The following is a 24,262-nucleotide window of genomic DNA, read 5'->3' on the forward strand; positions in this document are numbered from 1 at the left end:
TTTATCCTCATGTTATTTCTGAGCCCCACTTCTTTCCTTCAGAAACTACCACAAATAACTGTATGTGATTCCTAGCGCCTACTATGACAAAGCAAGAACTCCACATAATCAAGGGATTCCTTGATTTTCCCAGATACCGTTAGGGAACTTTTCCTTACCTCCTTCTATGATCTTATGAACTTAAATCTAGATTCTCCACTTTACATATTCTATCCATTGTTCTAGTTCTGACCTTTGGGGCCAAGGAGAACAAATCCAATAACTCTCCCTCTCCCTATCTCTCCTCCCATCTACTCTTCTCTCCCTTCCCACAGAAATAATTGAAATAGTGATCATGCATTGTAAGTTTCTCTACTCTGAGCTAATCATCTTTCATTCTAATCATTATAGAGAAGAAACTCAAAGCCCTTCACCATCCTGCTTGCCATCTCCTGAATGCTGTCAAGCTGATGTGTTCAGAAAATGTGACACCCAGGACTGAACACAACACTCCAGATGTGGTCAGATGAAACCAATGGGCAGCAGGACTATTCTTTCCTTTTTTTCTTTTATACAGGGATTTGTATTTGTGTTCTTTCTTCATTTTTCTCCCTCAGTTGTTTCACTCCAATGGCTAATCATTTTTCCTTCCTTACTGCCCCAATAAAAACTTATAACAGCACTGAAAAATTCATATAATTTGTAGAAAACCCTCAAAGATTCATCAATTTTATTTGCATAGTAAACAAAATAATTAGGCTAGCCATTTGGCCATCACAACAATCTAGTTCTCTTAGAAGCCAAGGAGTACTGTTAATGGCATTTGAAAAATATTTCAGTAGATTAGCAAGATGGAAGCTAAAATGTAAGATTAGGAAGTAAATGTGATTCAATAAGTAGTAACACACATTTGGAAGTTCAATATCATAAGACAATGAGTTTGAATAGTAAGTAAAAGCCAAGTATGAACAAGGAGCAGCATTTTGATGTTGGAGATTTGTAAGATGGACCCTTATGGTAGGGACCACAGTCTTGTGGGAATTCAAAGTCTGGAAATGACTATAATTTTCCATGGTGTTCTATGGTTTCAGAAGGAAAAAAAAAACACAGGAAACAAGTTCAGGAACCTAGGTAAAAATGAATTTAGTTTAAAAATACCAGCCTTATTATAAATGTCTAATACTTACTACTCTGAAAATATCACCTTAGTTGAGCAGAGTTGGATAAGATATCAATGGTTAATTTAGTGGTAAACACTTTGGCCTTGACAGATTTTTTTGTTGTTACTTTTTATCAAGTTATCTGGAACCTTTGAGACACAGCACTCTTTTAAGATTTGAACTCATTTTCTTTGAATTAGTCCTAGTTATGCCATGGACTTTTTGTCAAATTGCTTCATCTAAGTCTCCATTTTTCTGCCTCTATAATGGAGAGGAAGATCTCCATGGTCTCATCCAGTTCTTAATTTCTATATCCTTATGACTCTGTAATTACCCAATATGCCATGTTATTATAAAATGTACTGTAGTTTTTAAAATTGCCTCTTTATCTCTCAACTTCAGAACTGATGTAAATTCAGGACGGGCAGCTAGGTAGCACAGTGGATAGATAGAGTGCTGGGCCTAGAGTCAGGAAGACTCATTTTCCTGACTTCTAATCTGGCTTTGGACACTTACTATCTAGGTACAAGTCACATAGCCTTGCTTGCTTCAGTTTCCTCGTTTATAAAATTAGCTGGAGAAGGAAATGGCAAACCATTCCAGTATCTTTGTCAAGAAAACCCCAAATGAGGTCATGAAGAGTTGGACACAACTGAACAACAACAAAATGCAGGAAATTTCAACAAACGGAAGAACTAATAAAAGTCTCATGAGGATGGAATAGTAGCCCGGTTTTTCTAAGATTCCTGCGGGCTCTTTCTATCCTCTTCTCTCCTTCATTACAAAACACAAACTCATGGACACCAGAAAATCACCCTCCATACACCTGCCCTGAGTATCTCTATCACTGAAAACAAGAACCATTTTTCAGGCATGCACACTGGAACCAATCAGGAAAGGCTGAAAGTTCCTCTTCCATGAGCGCTACTACTATGTGACACTTCTTTCTAATAGTCTGCTGAAGATGAATACAACATAATTTTCCTCTGGCTCATAATCCCCTGCCTCTCTCCTACTATTCTTTTCATCTTCCCAATGGATAAGGGAGGTCACTCAGAAAGTTCAGAATTTAAATGGTCTTTTCTGACCTACTGCATTGTAGGTCAATTGCTTTAGCTGAAAACTAACCTATCTTGTATTGAGTGCTGATCAGTATCCATCAGTTTGTTGAGAAGCTCCTTGAAATATCACTGAAACAAAAAAGGTAGAACCTGTCTACCTGTGAGGAAAAAGTAAACACCAGAGGAGAGAGCCCTCTCATGACTATTTAACTAAAGTAGAAACAACATAAATCATTTTGGAGTGCGAATTATGCCCCATAACAAGCAACTGATCCTCTTTTCCCTCTGAGGGTTTTTCTTTTTCATTTTCCTTTTCATTTCCCTTCCCCTCATCTTTCCTTTCTTTCATTTTTCTTCTCTTCTTCTTCTCATCCATTTTTCTCCAGCCTCAGTATTTTGGAAAATTCATTCAGGAATACAAAAAATGTTTTCGCTCCCTATTTCTACTTGTTAAAATTCTTTTCTTCTTTACAAATACAGGCTCAAAGATGGTTCCTGAGCTCTGACTAGGACAGGGACATGGGGCTGAGAGGATGTTGGAAATAAATTCCAGAGACTCATAAGTGTATCCTAGAGAGAAATGAAGATGTGACTAGCTTGGGTGTTTTCCTAAAAACGGGAGTTTTATGAGGAACCAATCAATGAGAGGAAGGGGTCATAAGGGCACAATGTTCTTTCTGTGTGAAGTTTGGGGTATAGTGAATTTTCAGAGTGAGAAGGCCTCTGTGTCATGGTAGAGAAAGTCCATAGAGTCAGGAATGGAGAAGACTGGAGAAGACTAAAGACATGGCTAGTATCCTGTTCCTTAAAATGGAAGTTGAATGTGGAACCAGCCAACTAAAGGAAGGTGTGAATCCTCCATGAATTACTTAGTACCTAGCATTGTGCTAAGCAAAGACCTTAATCCTCTAAGGGAGCTCACAACCTTACAAGGGTAGACAACACAAAGAAAAGGGATTTGGTACCTGGTAGATGGAAAGATCTGGTCGTTCTTCTGGGGACAGTATTGCAGCATATACATTTTTCATGTCATTTGCATTGATAACATCATGTAGATTTCTGATGTTGAACCACGTGAAAAGGCAAAGGACTTTTGGTGTGAGAACTGTCTTTACTGGGTCCTCGGTAATCATAGATGAAAAGGAGTTGGAACTGCAGAACCAGTACAGAATAATTCCAGGTGGATTCATGAAAGGAAGTGTTCCTTTGAAATATGGCTACAAATATCTGACTAGGAGCAGGGTGTGAGACTGCAAATTCCTGGGCCCTTTTGCAGGATGTTTGTCAACTGGCTGACTCCACTGGGATCTGAGGGAAGATAGCGGGTGAGTTAATAGCACCCTTCAACCACTTGGCATAGGCCATCTCATGTCTCTCCCCCCTTAGGTCACATTGCTACTTATGCACCCTTACTGCCAACTCCCCTCCAGCTTGATATGATCACCTCCTTCCTAACCAATCTTTTTTGTTCTCTATCATAAAATGATCATTCTAACTTGTATCACAATTGTATCCATGTTAATGCATTTATTAAGGCGAGAAAAGCTTTAGGTGATGCAGAAATATAAGGTTAGCTAAGACAAGGTCCTTATCCTCATGTTGTTTACAACTTGCGTGACCCTGGACAAATCATTTAACACTGTTTGCCTCAGTTTCCTCATCTGAAAAAGGAAGGGATCTAAGAATCACACAGAGAGCACATCAAAGGGATGTACATTAGAGAGGTGCAGAACAAAGGGCTGTGTGAAGTCCAAAGGGAAAGAAATTAGGGAGGACTCCATTCAAAAAGATGAGTAGGAATTTGCCAACAAAGAGAATAAAGGGCTAAGTCTGGATATCCATTCCAAGGCTTTCATAGTGGTGTGGATAGACATGAACTTGGACAGTATGAGTAAGAGTATAGCAGTGAGAATATAAAAGGAATAGTTTTTGGAACAGTGTAGCAGAATGTGGCTAGAACATGGGATTCACACGATACAAAGGTAGAAAGAGTGGCAGCCAATTATGCAGCACTTAGAAACCAGAGCACAGAAATCTGAATGTCATTTGTTAGGGAAGAAAAAGCCACTGAAGATTTGTTTTGGAGAAAGCAATATTATCACTAGGTCAGTGCATAAAGAGGACTAGATTGGCCACTAACATGTTGGGTTTGGAGTTTTGTCAATTGAACATGTCTAACTTCCTGACCCCATTCAGGGTTTTCTCAGGAAAAATACTGGAGTGGTTTGCTATTTCCTTTTCCTGCGCATTTCACAGATGAGGAAACTGAGGAAAACAGGGTTAAGTGACTTGTTCAGAGTCACCCAAGTAGTAAGTACGTGAGGCCAGTTTTGAACTTAGGTTCTTTTGGCTACAGGGCTGGCATTCTTTCCATTGCACCACCTAGCTGCCCTAACATCTTAAATAACAGGTTCTAAAAATTTTAATAGATTAGAACATGCATAGAATTGAATACATTGAAATTTGTTAGGGAAAAATGTTCTTAAAAAATTCAGTTTCCCAGAGACAAGATGGGACAGCCATGACTAGACAGTAACTCATTAGAAAACAGTCTGGATATTTTAAAAGATTGGAATCTAAATGAATCAACTGTCTAATATAGAAGCCAAGAAAACTGTTGCATCTTAGGCTGCCTTGAGAAAGGTATACTGTTCAGGATTAGAGAGATAATAATATATTTCCACTCTGTCTTGGTTGGATTAGTTTTATAGCATCATATTTAGGCCTAAGTGTTATGATTTGGGTTGTATATTAATATAGCTGGCATAAATATTGAGGGAGGAAACATACATGATGATGAAGGGATTTGAGTGCATAGTATGTAGATATAAGGACTGATTGAAGGGAATAGACTAGATGTTCACTCAGGCCAGCTCTCCATCCATGATCTATGACTAGAGATGCTTAGTCTACAGAGGAGGGGTATATTTGGAAGGGGAGGGGGGCCACACGTGTGTGTGTGTGTGTGTGTGTGTGTGTGTGTGTGTGTGTGTGTGTGTGTGTGTGTGTGTGTGTTCAGAAGGACCATATATGGAAGAATGATTATTATATGGAAGAGTTGCTCTGCTCCATCCCCAAGCACAGACCCAGGAGCAATAAATGGAAGTTGCAAAGAACCAAATTGTGGGTTAATGTAGGAGTTTTGAAGACAGACTCCCAAAACAGTAGAAGTATTTCAGCAAAGGCTGGATAATAACTTTGGGGGCATCTTGTGGATGAGATTATTTTTCAGATATGGATTGAATTAAATTAATTTTTAGGTCTTTTCCAATTTGGATGATGTGATTCTCTGAGTCAGAAAAATAGCAGTTCAAGAGATAAAAGGAGAACTAAGAGTATGGTCTTTTTGAAGATGAGTCAAAAACAAGGAAGGAGAGTCCATAGGAGGAGAGAGCCAACAATGTCAAATGGAGAAAGGTCAAGGAGGAAGCTAGCTGGGAAAAGACCACTGGATTTGGTAACCAGGTAATTAGATAATTTTTGACAAAGCACTCTTTGGTAATATGATGGGTGGAAAAGTTATGTTAAAAGAAACTGGGGAGAAAACGGGTGATGAAGAAATGGAGCCATCCAACATACATAAGTTTTTGTGGTTTAGTAGTGAAAGGGAAGAGAAAGATGGAATGGTTCTTCGATAGCGTATATAAGTGGCAGAGACAGATAATTTCCTTAGTATATATTGATTTTTAGAGAACTAATTTTTTTTAAGTGAGGCAATTGGGGATGTGACTTGCCCAGGGTCACACAGCTAGTAAATGTTAAGTGTCTGAGGCCGGATTTGAACTCGGGTACTCCTGACTCAAGGGCCGGTGCTCTATCCACTGCACCACCTAGCTGCCCCCCATTTTTATTCTTTATATTCATTCTGCCCATTATGTTGAGCATTGGTAAATACAGGATATCCCCAAATTTTTGTGCACTTTTAAATTTTAAAGCTTAAAAAACTACACTAATACTTTTGGAACTGTGTGTGAATATGATTTTATAGCATTGATTGAACCTAGATAAGTCATTTATTAAAGGATGCTGTATAAATACAGTGAACAACAGTGTAGAGTACTGTACTTGAAGTCCAGAGACTTTGGTTCAAATTCTTCTGACGAGATTTACTATGTGTGATCACAGGCTAGAAAAATGATGATTATAATGATGTAGCAGCTAATATTTGTGTAACACCCACAATGTGCCAAGCGTTGTACAAGTATAATCTCATTTGATTCTCAAAACAACTTTTAGAGGTAGGTGCCATTATTATCCCTATGTAATTGATACCTGCTATTATTGAACAGAAAAGTCAGTGCTATATAAATGCTAGCTTTTATTATTGAATAGAAAAATTAAGGTATTTTTAAGGAGTTCCTGCTTTATCATGTAAAGTAATAAATGTGTTTTGGGGGTTTGGGCAGCAAAGGTAAATATTATACTATACTTAGTTCAGTTCCTTTAAATAATAACAAGCTTGATTAAAAGGTTTAAAAATTGCTAAGTTTATTCACTGGGTCAAGGAAAAATCTTTAGAGATTTGTTTATAAATGTTGAGTTTTTACCCTTTTGTTTAAAAAACAATTTGTGGCTGCCCTTGTCTCAAAGATCACTGAAATCCTCAAAATTAAGCACTTAATGCCCATCAAAGAGAAAACAAGCATGGTAGCCTAGTAACCTTTGTTGGAATCAGGGGCTTAGAAATGAGGCTAAGTGGTGATTCATGGAGATGGTGATTATGTGTTTCAGCTTATTCCAGTATATAAATTACATTTAACCCATTTTCTGTAATTTGAAATTGATACTTTATAGTTTTAAAAGGTTACTATTACTAATCCCTATCAATCTCTGACCCTCTTAGTAAATATCCAATATTTAACTTAATATCTTAATATTCTTTTGATATTTACCACTGAGATTCATGTTTGTTTAATTTTTATATAATAATGAAATTCACATTTTGCTTGCAAGAATTGGATTTTGTTAGAAGTGCTTAAAACTTTCAAAGGACTCCAACCACCAAATATAGAATCCATCAATCAATAAGTTCTTTTCCTAATAATCCTTTTTTTCCTCAAAGAAATCTCAGAACCATAGGGGATGGGGGTGGGGAAAAGAAGCAATATATATTTTTACTAAACATCTTTCTCTCTGATTTCTAGAATTCAGAGTCTAGTTTGTTTATGGTAGGTTTAGGAAATCTGATTTCTACTAGATGCTGCCTGCTGAGATTTACCAGAGAGAAATTGTTGTTTTGGGGACTAATAGCTCATCCCCAAATGTATAATGGGGCCAAATTAATAGTAAGATTCTTTCTGTAGAAATTTATAGCAAAACTGTGCTTACCTAATTTGGGTTGATCAAATACCTGTTGTCATGGAAACAAAGTGCCTCAAGTAAGCAACTGAATTTATCTTTTCCTTTTATTCACATATTATAAATTTGCATATCAAGTAAGATTCACGGAGGAGTGGTCTTGCACAATTTTTTTTTTTTTTGAAAGATACCAGATGTAAGCTAATACTGGAGGAAAATGCAAACTTCTCGGCAGGAAATCTAACCCTGAGTGGAATGCTACAGACTCATTCTGTTGTTTCACACAGACCATTCTAGAATTGGCCGTGGAAAGTGTCAAAGGTCCACTCAAATATAACAAATTATGGATTTGCTTATTTTTGCTATAGCCCTTGAGGTTATGTAGTTGTACATGTCAGAGACAGAAGTAGAGAATCACAATAATAGAACAGTAACAGAATATAATATTACTTCACAGGATTAACAGCTGGAAGGGGGTGTAGATGTCTTTTGGTCCAACTCTTCATTTTATGGATGATTAACGTTTGAGAGGTTAGGTGAGTTGCCAAAGGTCACACAGCAAGTTAATAGTGGACTTGAACCCCATTTCTATGAATAAAAGCCAATGGTATTGCTAATATATTGAGCTTTCCTACATAGATTTTAGTTGTTGTATGCTTATATGAATCTTGGCAGGGGGAATGTACTTAATAAAATTAAAAGATTTTATAATGTTTGGTGAAACTTGAAAGAATTTAACAGTGACTCTCCCAAAGTATACATATTTCTATATCTAGACTCTCATCTCTCTATCCATTTGCACGTGTGCACACACACATACACATAAATGTATACATATATATGCACATTTCCATGTATATACCGAAGTACATATATATACATAATATGTATATATTTACTTATAAAGACAGCTTATATTTATATATGTACACACATCTAATAACATCAGTAAGTCAATAAGAATTTACCCACTATTTGCCAGACACTGTACTTAGTTCTGAAAGCTATTTGCATGTTACATTTACATATGCATATGTGCATATAAATATATATCATGTATTTATATTGTATATATACCTCCATATACATATACATGCAAATAAAGATATATACATGAAAACTTATTGTTCTTTTTAAAAACCAATATAGTGTTGAGCTAACATTAGAAAAAATGGTTTATATATAACACCTTATAAAAAGATATAGTAATGGCACTTTTAAAAAATAAAAACTTTTTTTCACAAAATTGCTGTAGGAAATGCCACATTGGAACCATTCAATTAAAATGTTTTAAGCAGTTTCATCAGTACAAACTGTATGTGCTTAAGGTAGCCTTAAAATGGCTAATCTATTATGAAAGTCTCATTTTCAAAGATGATAATTGAATTGAAATGATTATTACCAAATAAAAGCATTTCTTTTTCTTGGAGCACTTTCCAAAGATTTATGTCTGTTCAACAGAGCCCTAAAATCACCATAATTTCCACCTTTAACATGGCAACTTTCTATCTTAAAGCAAAAATTGTGCTGTTGAAATGCTGATAGTTATGTTCTTTTTTTCTTCAGAAGTTAAAAGTCCGCATACGCAAAATTTCTCAAAACAAAGGGACATCTTTTTAATTCTTCTTTAATTTCTTTTCCATTTTGGTTAGTTCCATGCTAACTTAAAATTGTCTTGCCAGCTGAATTACTTTCATTATCACAAAGGATCAAGATGAATTTTCCCCCAGTTTTTTAGTATACCTTGAAAGAAAATGACACTTGATTACCTTTTCTTAAAGGACATCAGAGCTTGGGGAATTTATAATGAATTTCAGTAAAATTTAGCACAGAGATTAAAATTACATAACTGTATGATTGAACTGAATGACTAAATCTTAGAACCACTAATTGTTATTCCCTAGCTGTAGTAATAAACTCTAAAAGGTAGTTACTCCAACTTTCTATCAACTATAAATCTTTATTAATTTAAATTTCTGGGTACCTGCAATATAATGATAACTGACAATAATGAAGTCCCTGAGGTATAGTAAAATCCTCAAGTTCATTTTGAATCATGAAAAATGGATTAAAATATGGTCAATATAGCATTCATGTTCTGTATTTTATTATCTTGTAGATTTTTAACTGTTAATCCATGGCATATGAAAGCATTCTATCAACCAGAATATTTGATTAAGCAGAGTATGCTGACCACAGTGAATGATAAGATTTTCCAGGTTTCCCAACATAGACATTCAAGGCACTTTGAAATGCTGTTCAGGTTTGGAGACATTCAGGGTATAAACACTTCACTTAGAAATACTTATTCTAAACATGATTCAGAGTTGTTCTTGATAAGAATTATTAAATGTACCTTCTAAATTTGAGAAATCCATAAGATGAAGTGATTTTTTATTAAGTGAAAATTCTGTGAGTGATCAGGTATCTCTAAGGAAAGTGTGTACTGTCATTCTTTGCATTAATTCATTCAGGATGGTTAGAAGGTAGTCTTTGTTCTTGTGATACTTAAATAATTCACTTTTACTTTGAAAGAATGTGAGAAGCAACTAAGAGAGTGTATAAAATTAAATACAAATGTTCCCATAGATACTTAAAGTCTTGAACAACAGGAATAAATCTTCACTAGGTTGCAAAGAACAAGAACAAGGAAAGACAATAAACTAGACATAGAAAGCAGCAGTACCAAGACTGTTAAATTGTTTTTACTTAGGAGACAAATGATTATTATTCAGTCAATTCTGTTTTGTCCAAATTTTGGGGACCCCATTTGAAGTTTTCTTGGCAAAAATAGTGGAGCAGTTTGCCATGTCCTTCTCAAATTCATGTTACAGATGAAGAAACAGCCAAAAAGGGATTAAGTGAAGTGCCCAAGGTCACACAACTAGGCAGTTTCTGAGGCTAGATTTGAATTCAGGAAGATCTCTTCCTGACTCCAGGCACAGTACTCAACCCACTGCACTACCCACCTGCCCTACAACTAGTCTCATAAAATCTAGCAGATGGGCACAAGGACAAAAGGGAATGGGAAAACATTTTACAACATATTGTAGGGTGGGGTTTTTTTGTTTTCTTATTACAAATACCAATTTTAAGGATATAGTTATGCTTTTCAGTCAGCTAGCATTTATTAAATGCCACCTATGTGTCAGGCACTATCATAATTACTGGGGAGCTGAAGAAAAAGAAAAGACCCTGCCCTTGAAAAGCACCAATGGGGGGTTGGGGGGGCAACACCATGAAAATAACCATGTAAAACTATATACCTAAGAAATAGTGAGCAATTAACAGAGGCAAGGGACTAGAATTAAAAGGGATTATGGAAGGTTGCTTGTGGATAGGGGTATGTTAGATAAAACATGAAAGAAACCAGGAGGGGCAGATGAGGAGGGAGAACATTCCATGCATGGGAGGAGGAGTAAAAAAATGCCCAGAGCAGAGATGAAATGTTTTGTTTCAGTAATAGCAAGGAAGCCAGTGTTACTGAGTTAAATAATGCCTTTGTATGGTGGGATGTAAGATGTGTTAAGGGCTAAAATTCTAGCTAAACTGTCTAAAATATCTAATGAGTAGTCGCCAATAAATTATAAACTTTAGCAAGAGTTAGACTTTTAAGCATTTATTAAGGAGAATAAGAATTTGGAAAAGAGAGAGAGAAAGGCCTAGATTCCTATCTATTAAAGGGAGAGCGCATTTCTAGCTCCCTTCTCCACTAGCGTCCTCAGGAAAAGAGAGAGAGGCAGAGCGCCCGGCTCCCCCTTCCTCCTCCCACCAACAAACGTCACTTCGTGACACCAAAGAAAAGACGCGTGGTCTTGCCCTCAAAGACCTTCCTTTCATGGCAGAACTTTTCTATAGTAAGTCTCCAGTAGGTGGCATCATTTCAATCATTACAGATATAAGAAGACTGGAAAGATGGGCATGGGGATTGGGTGGAGATCATTTATGAAGGGCTTGGTATGCCAAATAGTGAATCCTGAAAGTTATAGGAAGCCATTTGAGTTTGACTAATGGGGTGACATGATGGGACCTGTGCTTTAAGTAACCAATCATTTTGGTGGCCTAATGGAGGATGAATTGGAGTAGGGAGGCACTTGTGGCAAGCCAACCAATCAGCAAGCTATTATACTAGTTCAGGCAGAAGGATATGAGGGTCTGCACCAGGTTGGTGCCAGTATTAAAAGAGAAAGAGGAATATATTTGAGAGAGTGCAAAGGTGATAACATGCCTTGGCAATAGATTGAATATGCGGAAGGAAGTACAGGTTGAAAGATAGTGAGGGTCTATATGCTTGGGCAACTGAGATGATGTCAATGCTCTCAACAAAAGAAAAAAAAATGAAATGTTCAAGTATATTGGGGAGATTATTCATTGATTATTTTATATCAAGATCATGCCTTATCTAAACTCTTTTTCTCCTCAACACCTCCAGTCTAAATAAAATATTAAATTGAATTCAATTTGTTTACTTTTTTTGTGGGGTCAGGGGTCATTGAATGTTCTCTTCTCACTACACATGAAGAAAGAAAGTAAGAGAAGTGTGATGTTGTGGTATGGGTCCACTTGCTCAGTGTTGAGTTACCAGTACAGCTGCAGGTGTATACTGCCCTGTACCAAGATAGAAACTCCATACCAAAGAAAGACTCTGGAAGCTTCAGGGTGAAAGAGATAATTTATTTAAAGGAGACTTACAAACAGGGAGTCAATGTCTGGCATGGCTGACAGATATTATGTGAATTCCCATCAAATCTCTCCCTGACTTTCCCTGATATTTATACATATATGTGTACTTGGCAGAAAGCCTTCTTTGTCTATACTCGCATGAATCAGAAGTATAGAAGTACATGTGCAGGATGCTCATTGGGTAAAAGGCTGCATAAATTCCTCATGCATGGTTAGCTCATATTGTATGTACTTGAAATGTAGCACATAGGGCTCTTCCTTATTTGGATATTCCATTCTGTAGGTCTTGTATCCCACATTCTGTCTATATTTCCCTGGGAAACTATTGATAAGAAAGACCCCAAGGCTGTCAAGGATGGGCTAATGATATGACAGTGTACCTGAAAGATATGCATGCACACATACTTCCTCTTATTTAACCATGTGAGTGGGAGGTCAGATTTTCTTTGTGAGACCTGGACATAAGGCTAAAACCATGCTCAGAAATAGCCAATTAAGTGAAATAAAATTTCACACATCAACAGAACTCCATTCCTTCTCACTCAATCTTAGTACTTCAAGCACTAGTTACCCATTATTAATAGATTAGATGAATTTATGTATTAAGTCATTTTAATCTAATTCTTAGGGGGGGGCTTTTAACAAACTCTTGCTCCCTGAAATATACAATAAATTAATTGTCAATAATCTGTCATTATTGGTAGTATTTTTAGTAACAGTAATTACGTTATGAGTAACTATTTGAGATTCCATCTCATCGGACTTTGAAAGTGAATAGCACGGGGAAGTTAGGTGGTACAGTCGATAAAGCCACTGGTGCTGGATTCAAGAGGACCTGAGTTCAAATCCAGCCTCACATACTTGACACTTACTAGCTGTATAACCCTGGGCAAGTCCCTTAACCTTCATTGCCCTGAAAAACAAACAAAAAGAAAGTGAATAGCTTGAGGGTAATTTAAAAAAAATTAATAGTTATATTAACTAGCACTGATATAGTGCTTTAAGATTTAAAAAAACACTTTACATATGCAATTTCAATTGATCATTACAGAAATGATCTGAAATAAGTGCTATTATTTTTTATTTTGCACATAATGAAATTGAGGCAGAAAGAGTTTGTTACTTGCCCAGGGTAACTAGGATTCAAACTCATCTCTGAGTTCATCCACCACATCACTTACTTGCCTAATTTAAAGGATGTGATAGCATATTTTACACCATAAGCCCAGTTAAAAAATAGTACTTGACAATGCATGTTATACATGGGGACAGTCTTACGCTTGTATCCATTCTTACGCTTGGATATACTGGAAAGTAATTAGAAATGGCCCTCTTTTCTGAAAGGCCTTAGTGTGTTAGATATATGGCTGTCCTTAGCTCTCACTCGTTATTCTGATACCTGTGAATGCGCAGAATGAGGAACTTCAGGGTCTTTTCAATGGACAATCAGACAATAGCATGTCTTGATATCTCAATAAAACCAACAACTGAAATATCCTAAAGGCAGGGGCCAGGGAAGGAGGGGAGATTGGCATAGAGAGAGGGCTAAGCTCCTTTCCTGTCCAGTTTTCTGCCTATTTTCAGCAATCCAGGGAAGGAGATTCCATAGTCTGTCTTGAGAATCAAGCTTAGTTTTTTTATAAGGTTAAGTACCTCAAACTCAGAAATCTCAGTAAGGGGGCAAAGATCAAGGATGTGTGTAAACTGGAGGGAATCCCTTCTGAGTGTGAAGGTTAGACATGCTGGCATAAGGAGGGGAGTAATAAGAATGCTGTATGATTTATGCCATAAGTCTTTAGAGGGACAAGGTTCAGCACCTTTGTTCAAATTAACATTAGGTGGGAACTCGGTGTAAACATTTTCATTGAAATGCCAAGCTGGTTGCAGGCTTTGCTCTAATCTTTCTCATTTCTGGCAACGGTAGTTAGGTGGCATGTGGGTTGGGCTCATCTGCAACTACTGTACAGAATTGTTTTATCTTAGCAAGATAAATGCATTATTTGCCCTGACCAAAGAGAGGTGCCTTTGTTACTTAAATCACCCATCTAGAAGCAATTGTGAAGGGAAGAGAAAAGAAAAAGATAAATCTCACTGGAGAATTTGAATATCTCATATCTTTTCTCAAGTTACCAATGAAAAATCCAAAATGGCTACTCACTCTTTCAACAATGAATCAGCATACCGCTCTGGTCCAGATGGCAGCAGCATCATTAACTGTGGCCCTGGCAGTACTTTGCTATTCAGGTACTACCACTAAATTGTTGTTGTTATTCAGTCCATTGTCAGCCATGTCTGACTCTTCCTGAACCCATTTGTGGATTTCTTGGCAAAGGTACTAGAGTGATTTGCCATTTCCTTCTCCAGCTCATGTTAAGGATAAGGAAACTGAGGTAGAGTTGCCCAGGGTTGCACAACTAGTAAGCATCTGAGTTCAGATTTGAGCTTACCAAGATGAGTCTTCCTGACTCAAGGCCTGGTACTCTATCCACTGAGCCACCTCCCTGCCCCCGCAGTACTAGATAGAATCATCATTTTCTTTGACAGTCATGAGGGTATTCTAGTAAACTACACACTATGAAATTTTATCTCCATGCTTGATTTCATGTGTATGTACTTAAGACAAATATATCCTGTGACTGATATTGAAAAGGTAAAAGAAATTCAGCTGTTTAAAGAGATTTTCTCCACTGGCTACTGAGAAATGATCAGGAAGTATTCCTTTTTAGCTGATTATTATCCCATGTCTCATATTGGAGCCTACAAAAACTTCTACATGGACCTGGTCATTATTTTGCAAACATTCAGGAAATGAGAATGACTTCTGTGTTTTGTATGAAGTATTGTATTCCTTGGTGTATATTAGTAATCCTTTCTGGTGTTCCAGTGTACAGATAGTTTAGTCTGTGTGCCATTTATTTACCACCCCTTGATTGAGAAGAATTTTCTTAATAGAAATATGGAATTATTGGGAACTGCAGTTGTCAGTAAAGAAAGCAAGGAAGGAAAAAAAAATAAGCAATATTTTTCTGTTAAAAGACATGTGGCAAACTACTTAATGCTGTTATATTAATTTTCCTGAGTGCATTCTTCAATCATGTTAAGCCTGTATTCTGAATTTTATTGATTATTAAAGGCTGAAACACTTAATAAATTGAACATGACTAATGGTATGAATTCATCAAATGTTCTTCAAGGGGGTGTGTGGAGCCAATTTTTTTAAAGCCAGATTTTTAAATTGTCTTTAATGTTTGAGCTAGGTTTTCCATTATTCATGACAGTCATAGACTTTAAAAATACTGCATTATTATTACTTGGTATCTATTTCTAAACGATCACAAACATAAAAATCTGGAGGAATATATAACATTTATTTCTGGTTGACTAGTCTGTATTAGGGAGGTATCTTGCTGCAAGGGAAAGAACCTGGGATTAATTCTTAGCTATGCTACTAATTAGTCATGTGAACTTGGGTGACCCACTTATCCTCTATATCTCAATTTCTGTACTTGTTAAGTGAAGTATTTCATACTTAAGGTTATTATGAGATTTATATGAAAAAACAACTCATAATCACCATATAATGTTATCTTTATGCCAGACACTGTTAAGTGCTGGGGATACAAAAGAAATGAAATAGCCTTTGCCCTCTAAGAACTTACATTTACATTCTATTTGTGATTATGTGTATTAAATTATCTTAAATCTATACCACAAAACTCTACAAATTTGAAATATTATTGTTTTGAATAACCTCAAAGAATGGCTATCGTGGCAGAGTTAGAGCATGATAACTGATCTGGCTAAGGTATTATTCATTTCTAGAGCATAAGAGGATTCTGAAGCCATAGATAATAGTAAGGATATATCCTTGTGTTTTATATATATATATATATATATATATATATATATATATATATGTCTGTGTGTGTATTATATATAGTAAGGATGTATTATAGAGAGGGAGGGAGTGGGGGAGAGAGAGAGAGAGGAAGGGAGAGGTGTTAGAGGAAATCTAAGGGGGTCATTCTGCTCCCAAGCTGATACTCCTATATCCATAGTGGGTCTGGAATTTACTCCTATTCTGCCCTTGGATTTTTGAGGGACAACACAAGCAAAGGCAATATCCCTTATCATTTCATTCATCATTCAATAAGCAAAAAAATGAGCTTCACTAAGAAATCCCTACCACTTAAAATAGGTAAGGACACAAATTCCTTTCAGGGCCTCTGTTTGAGCTTTGTGGAGATAGGGACACAGCTGTGGAAGTGAATCTTGAGTCTTCAAAGCCTATGAAATAGATATCTAATTATACCATAACACAATGAATATTCATCCCTGGCATTGTCTTGGAAAAAAGGTAATAGAATCTTCATTTTCTTTGTTCTTTGAAATAAATAACTCTCTTGAGATAGTGTCATTCTCACATCTCATGTGTTTTCCAAACAATATCCAATGACGAGTACTTTATTCTTTTTATTTTTCCAAATTGTAAACTGAGATTCTTAGAGACCAGGTTCAAATATGCATCAAGTGTAAAGCTGCATATTCCACCTTTTGAGTCAGCTAATAGAAATTCATTGTCATTTGGGGGTGATGATCTGGACTAATAAATGATTATTATCCTCTCCTTTTGGTTTGCAGATGAAAGGAAGTAACTTGAACATTATAAATGAGTCAGTAATAATCTGTTTCTACACAAGTTCAATTTATAGCCTACAATAGTTGTGAATTGAAATCCATTTTATGAGCTATCTTGATAGTTTTAAGTGGATTCTCATAGCCAGAGGGTTGTGTTTCCTACTATATTGTAACTGATAGAATTTAAATGATAGTCCCTGTGAACTTTATAGACAAATTCTCATCTTTTTCTACATCCCCTTAGCACTTCTCTGCATGCATTAAGATTAATTAGATAATCTTTCCCAGGTGCTTTGAGCTCCATGGAGAAAGATTGTAACATGGTAGTTTAAATGGCTGTTATTGACTTCAAAGGCAGCTGCAGGAGGATTCAGAAAGAATGAATATTTTATTGATAATGACTCATGTTGAATACAGTTGTGATGGTGGAAACCCTATCTGGTCTTATACATATATATTTTCTATTAAGTTGGTGACATTCCCAGCCCACTTCATTGGGGACTTCAGAGAAAATGGATAGCCTGTGTCTCCAGAATTCATTACAATTGATAAATTTCAATGGATTGAGGTGGGTTGGTTTTGAAGGAAATTGCTAATGTTTTATTTCAGTGAAAATTTGTTTTGAGTCTTGGTTCCTCATGCAGGGTTGGATGACTACTGTTCAGCAAGTCCAACAACTACCATGATTTCAGACCACTACATGAATTTCCTAGGAATAGGATTCTTAGCATCCTTTGGGACTATTATGAACTAATGATGTGATGTTATTAAAAGATGGGACTCAAGGTAGGACAAAGGAAATGTTTGTTATCAAGGTTCTATCAGTGCCCTGGAAAAAGCAGATGATACCTCTAGGCTAAGAAATAAAACCCTAATATCCTCTAGTATCTCTAATTCTTGCTCAGGACTGACTTCCAGTGCTTTAGGAGAAATGATACTTATTCAGATCAAAATGAAGAATAATTAGACCTTAGAAAATGATGCAATGTCCATTTCTTCCATCTTCTATCTGCTCTATTTTAGCAGTCCCTCCAAAAATCCATAGCAACTCCCAGGAAGAACTGAAAATGATTGGGTTCAAGGTCCCCTTTGGTTCAGGTACCATTGGGATGGCTGCTGATTCATTGATGCCCCACTGGTTTACTCTTTAGATCATTCATGGAAAGAAAAGATGGGGGAAAAGCAAAACATTAATTCGTTGTTATCTCACAAAAGAGATTTGTATGGGAATTCTTCAATAACATTTATCATGTCTTAGTAGTTTTATATGTATACCCCAGGTGGGAGACACAGTCTCTCTTTGAGGTGATTATCCAGTTTGTAATCCTTTATCAGTGTCAAATAAAGCTGGTAGTTCCATGGAAAATGTCCTTCACAGGCATTTACTAGAAAGAAACTTTCTTTTAAACATCAGTTGTATTTCTGGGATAGCCAAAAATCAATGTAACTGCATGATCATAGATTCCTGTATTTGAACCTTGTTGCACTTTGAAGACTGATTTCATAAAAATAAGGCTTGTGAGTGATTTTCTTTACCTTCCAATATCACTGGCAAACAGAAATTAAAGAAAAAACTTGCAATTGACTAAAGTAAAAATGCTGATAGATGACTAAGGATGAATAAGGCTTGATATGTTAGAATTAACTGAAGGCTCATATCATTATCAATAAAAGGCATGTTTTTGTTTATTTTTGGTGCATATGAGGGGGTAGAGTTTGGACCTATGATAGCTTACTGGATTTATAACTTCATTTTAGAGTTATGTTGAATGCTCTACCAGCATGCTAACTTCTGCCTTTAGCTTCCCTTGTGTTGCTTTTTTTTTCCCTGCCCTCCCTGCCCCACACACTGAGCTTAAATCCCACCTACTCAAGAAGGCCTTCCTGGTCCCACAAAGGCTATTGCTATTTTTCCTGTCTTGAATTTACCTACTTGCTTACATGATGTTTGCCTCCATTAGATCATAAACTCCACAAAGAAAGAGACTGTATTTTTGCTTTTTTTGTATCCCTAGCATTTAGCACAGCACCTGGAACGTAAGCAATTAATAAATGCTTGTTGACTAGAGAGAAGTTAAGCAGTTTGCCCAGGATAATACAGATAACATCTATTGGAGACACTACTTGAATCCAGGTGTTTGAGGCTGGCTCTCTATCTCCCAGGCCAATGTCAAGCTTCATCATATATGCAGATATGTCTGTCTATAGGTATACATGTCTATAGATATACATATATGCATATATACATGTGAATTTGTATTTGCTAATTTCTCAAAACAATCAAAATAAAAACCCCTGTATAGTTATTTTTGTTTGCTTTTAGTTCATGGGAATCATTTTCCAGTAGAACAAACGAAAATATTAAAATTTTAGCTGACGGTCAGTCCTATGAGAAATACAATTTAAATTAACTCTTTGTTTAGCATTCTATATTTCTTTATAAACATGAGAAAACTGCTTTGTGGTCAATATTACAGTTGTGAAAGTATAGTAATGACTTTTAGTCTAAAATCTGATGAAGTTTTCTTTAAAGGGTGTCTTAGTTTTGGTTTTGTTGTTAAAATGAAAAAAATACCAACAACAAATATATACATACACATACACATATGATTAAAGAGTTGACAAATATAGGGTGAACTTGAATCTTCTAACTTTAAAACCAACATCCTTATCACTAGGACATGTATGCATAAGAATAACATGGGATGAGAAGTATAGTTAAGTTTTTTTTTTTCTGTTTTGTTTTGTTGTTTTGCGGGCAATGGGGATTAAGTGACTTGCCCAGGGTCACACAGCTAGTAAGTGTCTGAGGCCGGATTTGAACTCAGGTACTCCTGAATCCAAGGCCAGTGCTTTATCCACTACGCCACCTAGCTGCCCCCTATAGTTAAGTTTTGATACACACTAGTCAAAGGAATGAATACGTTGAGGAGTTCACAAATGCACTGGAATATTAGAATAAAACAATAGTATTATGAAACTAGTAAGTTTTTTTTTTCCATTTCACCTGGACAACAGCATTTATATCCTATAACAATATGGGGAGAGAGATACTGCCATATTCTGAAAACCTAATAATTTCTACAAGATCACAGGTCATATAATTTAGAGTTAGAAGGAAACTTAAGAGACCACTGAGTCCAGCACCTTAATTGTTATTATTATTGCTTTTAATAATAGCTAACATTTTAAGGTTTGTAAAATACTTTAAATATATTATCTCGTTTAATTCTCATAGATAGTTTACTCACAGATAAAATAAAGAGAGCCCTGTGAGGTGTGTGCTATTATTATCTCTTTTATCGATGAGTATACTGTTGCAGAGAGGCAGCCAAGTGGCCCAATGGATAGATCACTGGGCTTGGAATCAGGAGGAATCATCTTCTTTAGTTCAAATCTGGGCTCTGACACTTACTAGCTGCCTTGCCCTGTGCAAATCACCTAACCCTGTTTGCCTCAGTTACTCATCTGTAAAAATGAGGTGGAGAAGTGAATGGCAAACCACTTCAGAATCTTTGGCAAGAAAACCCTGAATGTGGTCATGAAGAGTTGAACACAACTGAAAATAAATGAACAAAAAAAGAATACAATTGAGTTAGAGAACATTTAAGTGACTTGTCTATGATCACACTGGAAGTGTGAGACTATTTGAGGCAGGATTTGAACTCCTTTTCCTAAATCCTGATCTAATAATCTATCCACTATATTACCTAGCTTGAGCCTTTGAATTATTAAATGAAATCAATATTAGACTAAGGAACAGGGAACCGTTTGTTCTTCCTTGGCATTTTTAAGTATTATGTGTCATTGAATCCACTTTAGAACTTCTGTACTTTAAGCATTTTACCTGTGAATTAGAATACTGATACAAAATCACTTTTAGTACATTAAAGTAATCCAACCATTTATCTATCCATCCATTTATTGCTTCAAAAATATTCATTGAGGAGTTACTACTAGTTGTGAGGCATTATAGTAAACATAAAGAGAAGCAGCACAAGGTACTTATTCTCAATGAGTTGAGTCACTTGAATCTATAACACGTTTAGCCAATTTAGTTTTCTGATTAAGTTAAGTGGCATATTATAGAGACAAACTTTTATCAACTTTAAAATAACCCCAAAAGAGGGAATAACATACATACTCAAGTACATATACTAATCTATTTTGCCCTGAGGGAAAGCGGGAGGGGAAGGGGATAAGGCAGGGAGAAGTGAAGGAAGGGATGACAGATTGGGGGAGGGGGCAATAAAAAGCAAAATACTTTTGAGGAGGGATAGGGTGAAAGAAGATAGAAAATAGAGGAAATATCAAGGGCAGGGAATAGGACGGAGGGTGGTAATACAGTTAGTAATAGTAACTGTGAAAGAAATGATGAGCAGGATGCTATCAGAAAGATGAATGAAGAATGTAAACCATCAACAGAGAAAGAACTGATGGTATCTGAATACAGAGTGAAGTATAATTGTATTTGTTAGTTCCTCTTTCTAAAGTTATTTTGTCTATTTTCTTTCACGACCTGACTAATATGAAGATGTTTTGCATGACTGCACATGTATAACATATTAAATTGCTTGATTTCTTAGGGAGGGGTGAGGAGGGATGAGGAGGGAGGGAGGAAGAAAATTTGGAACAAAGTTTTAAAAAATCAATGTGAAAATTGTTTTTTACATTGTGAGATTTAAAATTGGATATTAGATCATAAATCTCCCCTACTTAACCTTTCCCTTAATTTATCTCCCAGACTAGTAAATGGAAGAAGCTTCTGGTTTTCTAGTTAGAGCTTTTATTGTATGGTAGTGATGTTGATTAGAAGGATAGGAAAGTAGAAATACAATACAAATCGTCTTAAGTCTAGGCTTAGTCTATATTCCATATAAAACTCACCAGAGAGACCGAGTCAAGTACGTGCTGTTAACCGAGAGCCAGGCCAAGTCGAACTCCAATCAGCCTCTGTCTGTGCAGCGCAGCCAGGAGACCAGCGGAGCAGGAAAAAAGGCCCCACTTCTGTTCTCTCCTTGCCTTTTAAGCTCGCACCCCGGAAGTTGAGTGCTCAGCAGGCAATCTGGCGTGCATCGCAGCCGAACTGGTGTGCGTAGCTCATGCCGTTGGTCTCCTCCCCAAAAGGGTGGTCCTAAAAAAAAATTGGAGTCTCTCCATTATCTAATCGACTGTTAAAACTTTTTACCACAACATGTAACTTGGAGAAAATTCTAAATAAAAAATAAATATAAAATAAAATGACCCCAAGTACAGTCCACCCAGCTGTGGATGACATAAGGTGCATGTTCTCTTTTCCCTCATGTTATGAGAGAATACTAATAATGCTATCCCTTCCTAGGCTGGAATTCTCATTATTGGCAGGATTTTTCTTTCGGTTTAGAAAATATGAGGGCTTTTGTCTCTCTACTTTTATTTTTGTCCCTAGGAATCTTAGGTGGGAGACATTGTGGCTAATGAAATTCAACTGGAATAGGGAATCCCCCCAAATTGCTTCTACATAATTCTTTTTCTTCCAAACCGGAACCATCTGCAAATTCCTTTGCACCTTTCCTCATTGCCTAGTACAAGTCTTCCTTTATAATCACTATAAAGCAAATTATTTCAACCAACTGGCCAGAGACCATATCCTACAGTAGGAGGAACTCTTAACTGCTCAGGCCAAAAAACAAAAACAAAACCACCACCACCACCACCAACAACAAAAACAAAACAAAACAAAACAAAAAACAGTTGTGAAATCTTTCAGTGTTCTGCAAAAATCTAGCTTCCCCAAAGAACTGTACATTCTCTTCCATGAATGAGCTAATTCATGCACCATTTCCAGAATGCCTCTTTTCTAATTGCTTTCAGAAATAGTTTATGAGCCATGCACAAGAAAATCAGTCTCATTTTTTATACTTATACCTCAAATGGTATTATTTACCTTGATCACTCACCGTATTTGCTATAATCATGAGTGTCTTGGCTCTTTCAAAATATCAAATCCATCCTCAAAGGGTGAAGTAGGCAATTGCTGAGCATATTCCAAAGGAAGTGTCATAGGCTCCTAAAAGAATTTCAAAAAGAGGTGCAAAAATGTTTTGAGCCAGGGCAGCCTCATTAGAATAAGAACATAGCATCCTTAAGTGACTACCTGAAGAGGACAGCACTCATTTGAAAGTACAAGTTTTAGTATGCTTGTTTTTTATAACCTCATGTACTTTTACATTATGCTTAGTTCTCATATAGTAGACATGGGGATACTTATGGTAATTAAATGAATTCCTAGGTACTCTTCTTCAACAAGGTGCCATCTAATAGCTTTGTACAGCAGATGAATAAAGGTTCTTCCATAAATACCACCAGGGAAATATGTGCCCATTCATAGGTGGCAAGCTCACTTAATGAATAGAGTGACACTCACCAGAATGAAATCTCCCCCATCACCCAAGTAATAGGCTTTTCTTTAAAAAAGAGTAAAAGGGACACCTAGGTGGCTCATTGGATAGAGCACTGGCCCTGGAATCAGGAGGACCTAAGTTCAAATACAGCCTCAGACACCGGACAACTTACTAGCTGTGTGACTCTGGGCAAGTCACCTAACCCCAATTGCCTCACCAAAATAAAATAAAGAGAAAAATGGTGACTATCAATCCTGGTCTTTTGTAATTTTCCTTTTTCCTAATTATTTACTCTTTTTAGTCTTCAGCAAAGCATCTCGCCTTTTATAATGGCAAACTTTTTATAGAGCAAAGTAGCACTTTTTTGGAGATTTTTATTTATTTATTCATTTATTTAAATAGTATTTTTTCTAATTACATGTAAAGAGAGTTTTCAACATTCATTTTTGTAAGATTTCAAGTTCCAAAATTTTCTCCCTCACTCCCTTCCCTCCCTCCTCCCTAAGACATCAAACAATTTCATATAGGTTATACAATACAATCATGTTACACAAATTTCTACATTACTCATGATCTTTTAAAAAGTCTAAGTTATATTTCAGTGTTTATGTTCTCTGCAGATACTCCAACTCAGACTTGGTGCCATTGTCTTCAAGCACAGGTGGGTCTGAAGGTCATCTGTGGGGAGGAGAGTGTACACTTATTCATAGTAGTTCCTTATTGATCTTCAACTCCTGCATTTTCTATGGTTACATGTCTCTAATTCAAATGAAAGAACTGTAAATGTCTTGTAATATAGTTTGGAAATGGAATTATCTTGACATAGCCATGTGATCAGATATTGCAAAGAGATTCAGGGAATGATGGAAGTAGGAAGGATGCTACAGAGACTGGAAACTAAGTCCCAATTTCAAGCGAATTTGTCTTTAATTTCTCTATTGCTCCTTTCCCAGGAAACATTGCCCCTCACCCCACCCATATTGTCACAAAACACACCTAGTGTGTTTGGATTCTAAACTACAATGCCACTGATTCTAGGTGAACTGATCTATACTCATTC

The 24,262-nt window shown here is 36.4% G+C and overlaps 1 protein-coding gene and 1 pseudogene across 2 annotated transcripts in view; both read left to right on the forward strand.

Moving 5' to 3' along the window:
* Positions 1 to 24,262, forward strand: part of NKAIN2 (sodium/potassium transporting ATPase interacting 2) — a 1,311,503-nt gene that overhangs the window by 315,687 nt on the left and 971,554 nt on the right. The gene's annotated exons all lie outside the window — the stretch shown is intronic.
* LOC122753489 overlaps positions 14,328 to 24,262 on the forward strand; it is a 43,229-nt pseudogene continuing 33,294 nt past the window's right edge.

This window comes from Dromiciops gliroides, chromosome 4, assembly GCF_019393635.1.
Source record: "Dromiciops gliroides isolate mDroGli1 chromosome 4, mDroGli1.pri, whole genome shotgun sequence".
NCBI classification, from domain to species: domain Eukaryota; kingdom Metazoa; phylum Chordata; class Mammalia; order Microbiotheria; family Microbiotheriidae; genus Dromiciops; species Dromiciops gliroides.